Source organism: Athene cunicularia (assembly GCF_003259725.1).
Source record: "Athene cunicularia isolate RWA chromosome 1 unlocalized genomic scaffold, athCun1 chr1_part1, whole genome shotgun sequence".
Taxonomy (NCBI): Eukaryota; Metazoa; Chordata; class Aves; order Strigiformes; family Strigidae; genus Athene; species Athene cunicularia.
In genome coordinates, this window is record NW_020799091.1 from 15,318,862 (window position 1) to 15,326,365 (window position 7,504).

Consider the following 7,504-nt stretch of genomic DNA (forward strand, 5'->3'; position numbering starts at 1 on the left):
CGTGACCCACCAAGGGTGGGCAATCAGCAGCCGTGGGGTGGGGAATCACCACATCCTTTCACCATTTCCAAGCCTTATCCTTGGCAAGGGAATGGTTTTCTCAAAGAAAACTTGGTCAGATGAGGTGAAGAGGAGACTGTGACTTTGCCAATGCCTGTCATAAAATACCACAGATATAAAATAAATTTTAAGAAAAGAAAATGAGATGGGACAATGCTACAGCAGAGGGAGCTGACTAGAATTCAGGTGGTTGAGAAAGTAATCTCAGGGTATCAGTCTGCTCTCTCCACAGTAGCTTCCTTTGTTGTCTTATTCCAAGAGGGTAACCATTGCGTGACTGCTATGACCGTCTGTACATGCCTATCTTAGCTGCCCCTCAGACATTTGTTCTTTTGCTTTTCTCCCTTCTCCCAAATCACTAGTCTGTATTGTCCCCACATCCTTTTGAAGATCAGTACCAGAAGTCACCCTCCTCCCATATGACCCAAAGGAGGAGATCTCTTCCTCAGGTCAGGCTTAGGAATGCCATGCTTCATTCCTATGTGTATGAAGGTCTGAGGCTCTGAGAAGCAGTGAAGCAGCTCCTGGCAGTTGTTGGGCTGCATCCCACCCTCCCAGCACAGCATTTGCACCTCTTGTCCATCCTCCCCCCGGCTCTTTCTTTGGCCACCTCCATCTAGGAGCTTCATGGCAATGACTGGTTCAAAGGAATAAAAAATAAGCAAAGGAGGCTATTAATTACAGGAATCTATTCATATTGAGGCATTTATTCGTTTTTCCAAAATTGTGCCCTCAGAAAGAACACAGGCAACAGAACCATTTTCCTTCACACAGGATGCCCCAAGCCATGCTGCCTGGCCTCCAGCTAACAGTCCAAAAAGTGTTCCATCAACCTCGAGACATATCTGCCAGTCCCAAAGATATCTTGATCCCCACAGAGATTCAGATGGAGCAGAGAATAACCTTATGTGCACAAATGAATTGAGGGTGATTCTGATCAACAAAAGACTCATTTCTTCTGCATTAAACTTAGGCATTTGGGGGTCACTTGGGATGCTTTTGAGTATCCCACCTGGCCTCTACTACAAGTCCAGAAAAGCATGAGTCTTCTGTGGATCCTGGGTCAGACCTAAGAGCCCCATGCAGATGTCTCAGATAGCCTAAGATATCTCAAATGGTGCCAGGTACCTGTGGGACAGAAACTAAATTGTGTCCTATAGTCTGTTCAGCTGATCTATTTTCAAGTCTCCAATGACTAGATCTCCATGGAGTATGAAAGATCTTAGACACATCATTTTCCTATAGACATCTACATTTAACTATCTTAATGACGAACTAAATGATATATGTATTTATCTGCTTCCAAATTAATTTCAGGTTTGATGTGAACAATTGCAATTATTAACATTAATACTTTCAATTTGTCTGCAAAGTGTCTTCTGAGCTGGTGTGACTCATACTGTAGGACAAGCCTGCTTTGATGTTTACTGTTATATTAGGGTTTTTTTTGTTGTACACATTCAACCCTCCCACACTGGTAGTGTATTCCATTAAACACCTATTAAATTCAAGATCAGTACAGACTTGCTGGGTTGTCTGAGGACCTCACTTGCAAGATCAGTCTCACACAACTGCTTGTTATTGCTGAATTTCACTTAGAGACTATCCTAGGAGCTGAATGTACACGTTCTAAGTTGAATTTGCCTCAGTGCAGTTGAGAACAGAGCCTGGGGAAAGAAGTACAACTTTATACAACCAGTTGTAATCATTGTGTGTGGTGAAGCAGGAGAGTGTTCGCCTCTGTTCCTTAGTAATTCTGTACTGGCTTCTGCCCTTATAGCTTGTCAGTTTGAAGAGCAAATTTAATTTGGTGTAGAAACTCCAGTGTTCTTCTGCCATCTGAAAGTGTAAGCAAATCTTCATCCACGACTAGACAATTACAGCAGAAGGGAGATTCTAAAGCTCTCAACTGGCAGAATGCACCTACTATACCGATGCCAAAAGCAAGAAAAGAAGGACAGCCTGCAAGGAGCTCCAGAGATTTGTTGTAGACATGGATTAATTAACACTGTTACAACAAAACACGTAATTGGCATGCAACAGCCAGTTAAACTTCAGCTGGAATGTCTAAGAGTAAGAAGTCACCAGTGGAATTCTAAATAGATAATTAGATTCACTTCCTTTTCTAAATGAGAGGAGTGTCACAGATTCCAAATAACTTACTGATTTCATAACAATTGCATTGAATGTAAGGTCAGGCAAGCTGAAACTAGTAAATAAGAATTATAGAGTAATTTAGATTGGAAGGGACCTCTGGAGGTCATCTGCTTCGAACCTCCATTTAAAGCAGATTCAGCATTGAAGTTTGATCCAACTTCAGAATTTGACAGGCTTCTCAAAATTTTAGTATCATCTCCAGTGTTGAGATTCCAAAACTTCTCTGGGCAATCTATTCCAAGTTCTGACCACCCTCAATATTTTCCTAAATTCAAAATTTTCTTAAAAATGTTAATTTGCTCTGCACTGAGAGTGGATTCAAATGTAACAACACATATTTCAAGGTGCTTAATTAAATGCAAATGTGTATTATTATTTGTGTAACTGAGCTCAGAATCTGAATGAATCTGTTAAGGGAGAATAAGGTATACTGTCATCACCTTTCAGAGGAGCATGCACTGCTGTCAGACTTTCCTTACTGCTAAAATGAGTATTCATGCTCCTAGCTAACCAATCCATCATTTCCATTAGCAACAAACTTTGAAAAGTTTTAAAGGCCATAACCTGAATGTCCTTTTAAAGTGATACGCCTCTAACGGGTCTAAAGACCTTTAATGAGGCTAAATTTTTGAAGTGGATTTTAAAGTGCTTTAAGATGAATTATATATTTTCCTGAGACTTTGAGAAAAAATTACATCACTTTTCAAGTTACTGTACATTTTAGCTATTCCCATAAGGATTCCAGTACTAAGGCCCTGATTCCACTCAGCCCATGCTTGATACTAATTGTTTAAATCAATGTAAATTTGATGTAAAAATCCAACCACTAATGTGGATGGGAAGATCTGATCTGGTGAAATATTTAAACCTATCTTTGTCTAATGGTGTAGAAGTTTCAGAAAATTTGGAAGGCACAAGACTAGCGCTGTAAATCCAGTAACTCCATTAAAAGAGTCTTTTTACACATTACAGTAGTCATCAAGTCCATAACAATGTATCAGAGGTGGTGTCTTCCCCTCTTCTACCTTGTCAAGGTATGTGAGAGTCTTTCCATGCTTTGGTGAACAGACTGCAAGACTAAAAAAAAAAAAAAATTTGCATGTATTGTAAACAGAACACTTATATTCTGGTTATCTTCAATCCTGTTAATTGCTAGACTTTCCCTAGCACTAGATTGGGGGGGGGGGAATGGCTAAAGGACAAAACCAATATTCTTTAAAAAATGCATTTGTTAGAAGTTCTATCACAAAGATAAAGAAATAACTGCTGGAATGCCTATAGAAAATCCCATGGCATTCTGAGAACATCTGATGATATTTGGGGTGCCACTCACTGACTTTAAACCTCTCCAATGTAACTGTCTAGGAACTTGTAGGATGGAGTATATCTGACTGATTTTAGATGACTATTTGTGGGTGAGATAGTCATGCCCTACCAATCTTTTCTGGATTTTGTTGGTGAAGACAGAAAAGGGTGACTAATTCAAATGTTGACATTTATACTACAGATGCCTACACTTGGCCAGATGACTCTTACTTGTGGTGACCTAAGTCCAGTCACCACATTGTGAAATAGAGTGAGACTAGCTCTGATCAAAATGAGACAGGACCACAAGGACAGGGCTGCTATCATCATCTCCAAACTGTGTGTTTATGACCTCCAGCTTTACAGTATCTGATGCCTGCTGGTCACTGTTTGCCACTGTGTGTAAACACTACTTTAGACTCCCTGGTGTTCTCTCATAGTTGCTATTTAGATACCACCAGATCCTAGAGATGAGTGCTTTCCCTCAGATCCAAAAGACTATGTTGTTTGTCACACATTTAATTCAAATTACCCTTTAATTAATGTAAGACACTAGTAAGCTGGTTGGAAACCTTGTTACAGCAGCAGCTGGATGCCCTGAACGTATTGGTGAAAGGAGGTGGGAACACACCTCCCTCTTGGGGGCTGATGAGAAATGTATCTCCAGCACACCTCAGGCATGATGCTTTGAATCAAGAGAATTAAAGACAGGTCAGTACATCCATCCTGAGGATCTCTGGAGGCACAAGGCATCTGTCTGTGCATTTAATCAGGTACGTTTTCATTACAGCAGGAACAATCACAGAGTCACAGAACCATCTAGGTTGATAAAGACCTTGAAGATCATCCAGTCCAACCATAAACTTAACACTGACCATTCTCAACTACACCATACCCCTCAGCGCTATGTCAACCCGACTCCTAAAAGATCTCCAGAGATGGGGACTCCACCACCTCCCTGGGCAGCCCATTCCAATGCCTGACAACCCCTTCTGGAAAGAAATGCTTCTTGGTATCGTCTAAACCTTCTCTAGAGCAACTTGAGGACATTCCCTCTTGTCCTACCACTTGTTACGTGGTTAAAGAGGCTCATCCCCAGCTCTCTGCACCCTCCTTTCAGGGAGCTGTAGAGGGCGATGAGGTCTCCCCTCAGCCTCCTCTTCTCCAGACTAAACACCCCCAGTTCCCTCAGCCGCTCCCCGTACGACCTGTGCTCCAGACCCTGCACCAGCTCCGTTGCCCTTCTCTGGACACGCTCGAGTCATTCAATGTCCTTTTTGGAGTGAGGGGCCCAAAACTGAACCCAGGAATCGAGGGGCGGCCTCACCAGTGCCGAGTACAGGGGTGAGATCCCTTCCCTGTCCCTGCTGGCCACGCTATTGCTGACACAAGCCAGGATGCCATTGGCCTTCTTGGCCCCCTGGGCACACTGCTGGCTCCAGTTCAGCCGGCTGTCAATCAACCCCCCCAGGTCCCTCTCTGACTGGCAGATCTCCAGCCACTCCTCCCCAAGCCTGTAGCGCTGCTGGGGGTTGTTGTGGCCCAAGGGCAGCCCCCAGCATTTGGCCTTATTGAAACTCCTCCAGTTGGGCTCAGCCCATGGCTCCAGCCTGTCCAGGTCTCTCTGCAGAGCCTCCCTACCCTCGAGCAGATCAACACTCCCACCCAACTTGGGGTCACCTGCAAACTGACTGAGGGTGCACTCGATCCCCTCGTCTAGATCATCAATAAAGATGTTAAACAGGAGTGGCCCCAACACCGAGCCCTGGGGGACACCACTCATGACCAGCCGCCAGCTGGATTTAACTCCGTTCACCACAACTCTCTGGGCCCGGCCATCCAGCCAGTTTTTTACCCAGCAAATCGTGTGCCCGTCCAAAACTCAAGCAGCCAGTTTCATCAGGAGAATGTTGTGGGAAACGGTGTCAAAGGCCTTGCTAAAGTCAAGGTAAACAACATCCACAGCCTTTCCTTCATCCAATAAGCAGGTCACCCTGTCGTAGAACGAGATCAGGTTTGTCAGGCAGGACCTGCCTTTCATAACCCCATGCTGACTGGGCCTGAGCATCTGGTTGTCCCACATGTATTGTGTGATGGCACTCAGGATGAGCTGCTTCATCAGCTTCCCGGGCACCAACGTCAAGCTAACAGGCCTGTAATTTCCTGGATCATCCTTCTGACCCTTCTTATATATGGGCAACACATTGGCCAATTTCCGATCTGTCAGGACCTCCCCGGTCAGCCAGGACTGCTGGTAAATGATGGAAATGGCTCGGTGAGCACCCCAGCCAGCTCCTTCAGCACCCTCTGGTGTATCCCATCTGGTCCCATAGAGTTGTGCGTGTCTGTTTGATGCAGCAGGTGACTGACTGTCTACTGGATTGCAGGGGGGTCATTCTCCTAGTCTCTTGTCTTCTGGCTGAGGAGGCTGGATTCCCTCAATACAACGTCTTGTTATTAAAGACTGAGGCAAAGAAGGCATTAAGCACCTCAGCATTTTCTTCATCACTTGTTGTCATGTTTCCTCCTGCGTCTAGCCAGGGATGGAGGATCTCTCTGGTCTTTCTTTTGCTGTTGAAGTACTCACAGAAACATTTCTTGTTATCCTTGACTGCTGAAGCCAGTTTAATTTCTAGTTGGGCTTTAGATGTCCTGATTTCTGCCCTGCATATCCTCACAGCATCTTTGTAATCACTGTGTGTGGCTAGCCCCTTCTTCCAAAGGCTGTAAACTCTCCTTTTCTCCCTGAGTTGCAGCCAAAGCTCCCTGTTTAGCCAGGGTGGTCTTCTCTGTTGCCAGCTTCTCTTACATCACCTGGGGACCGCCTGCTCCTGAGCCATTAACACTTCCTTCTTAAAGAGTGCCCAGCCTCCTGGACCCCTATACCCTTCAGGACCATCTCCCAAGGGATCCTTTCAAGCAGGTGCCTAAACAAGTCAAAGTCAGCCCTTTGGAAGTCCAGGATGGCAGTTCTGCTTCCCCCTCTCCTGGCCTCTCTAAGAACAGAGAACTCTGTTATTTCATGATCACTGTGCCCTAGTCGGCCTCCAACCACCACATCATCCACCAGCCCTTCTATGTTCACAAAGAGGAGATCCAGCAGGGCACCTTCTCTGGTTGGTTCACTCATCAGCTGTGTTAGGAAGTTATCTGCCACATACTCCAGGAATCTCAATGATTGGTCCCACTCTGCTGTATCTCCTACAGTGCGAGTTAACTAACTATTGGCAATGCAACAATTTCCATGTTCGTGTAACTCTGTTAATAATTCTTCCCACCAGGCGGAATGTCTACAGAAGAAACCCCAGCTGGGGCAGGCCAGTTTTGATCTTCATCACTGGAATCATTCCATGGATCAGACCCAAGATGATAATAAATTGAAAATACATGAAAATTAAATCAATTATATGGAGACTAGTTATAAGAGCTCACTTCATTTCTTAATACAGGGAATATTTTAAAATAACTCTAATAAAAAGCAACAAAACAAAGCCACTGTATGAAATATTGAATTAAATCATTCCCAAAGAAAATGTACAAAAAAGCTTCCTTTTAAAACAAGCAATTATCACTATGAATAATGTTAAGATGTAACACCTGCTGTTTCTCTAGAGACATTGCTGAGTACAAGGGAGCTGTAGCAACCCTAAGGAAGGAGGCTGTCAGATAGGTTGACTTACACTGATAACCATGTCAGATTAAGTTAGGTTTAATATTTTCCAAGTGTGTGATCAGTTGCTGAAGGCTTTAAAGTGGCAAGCATGATGCAATTGAGTCTGAAATTCCCGCAGAGTTCCTGAACAGAAGGTGAGGTTTCTTTCTTAAACATGTAGGCAAGGCTTCTGGCCCATCTCCTCTTACTCCACATCAAACAGAATCAGGCTCAGGAGAGAGGGTGCAGTTAAGGTCACTGCTTTCAAACAGGTCTGTCCGTGCTCAGAAGGCAGGAGCTGATGTGAAAATGCTGCTGCTTCCTTCTCCT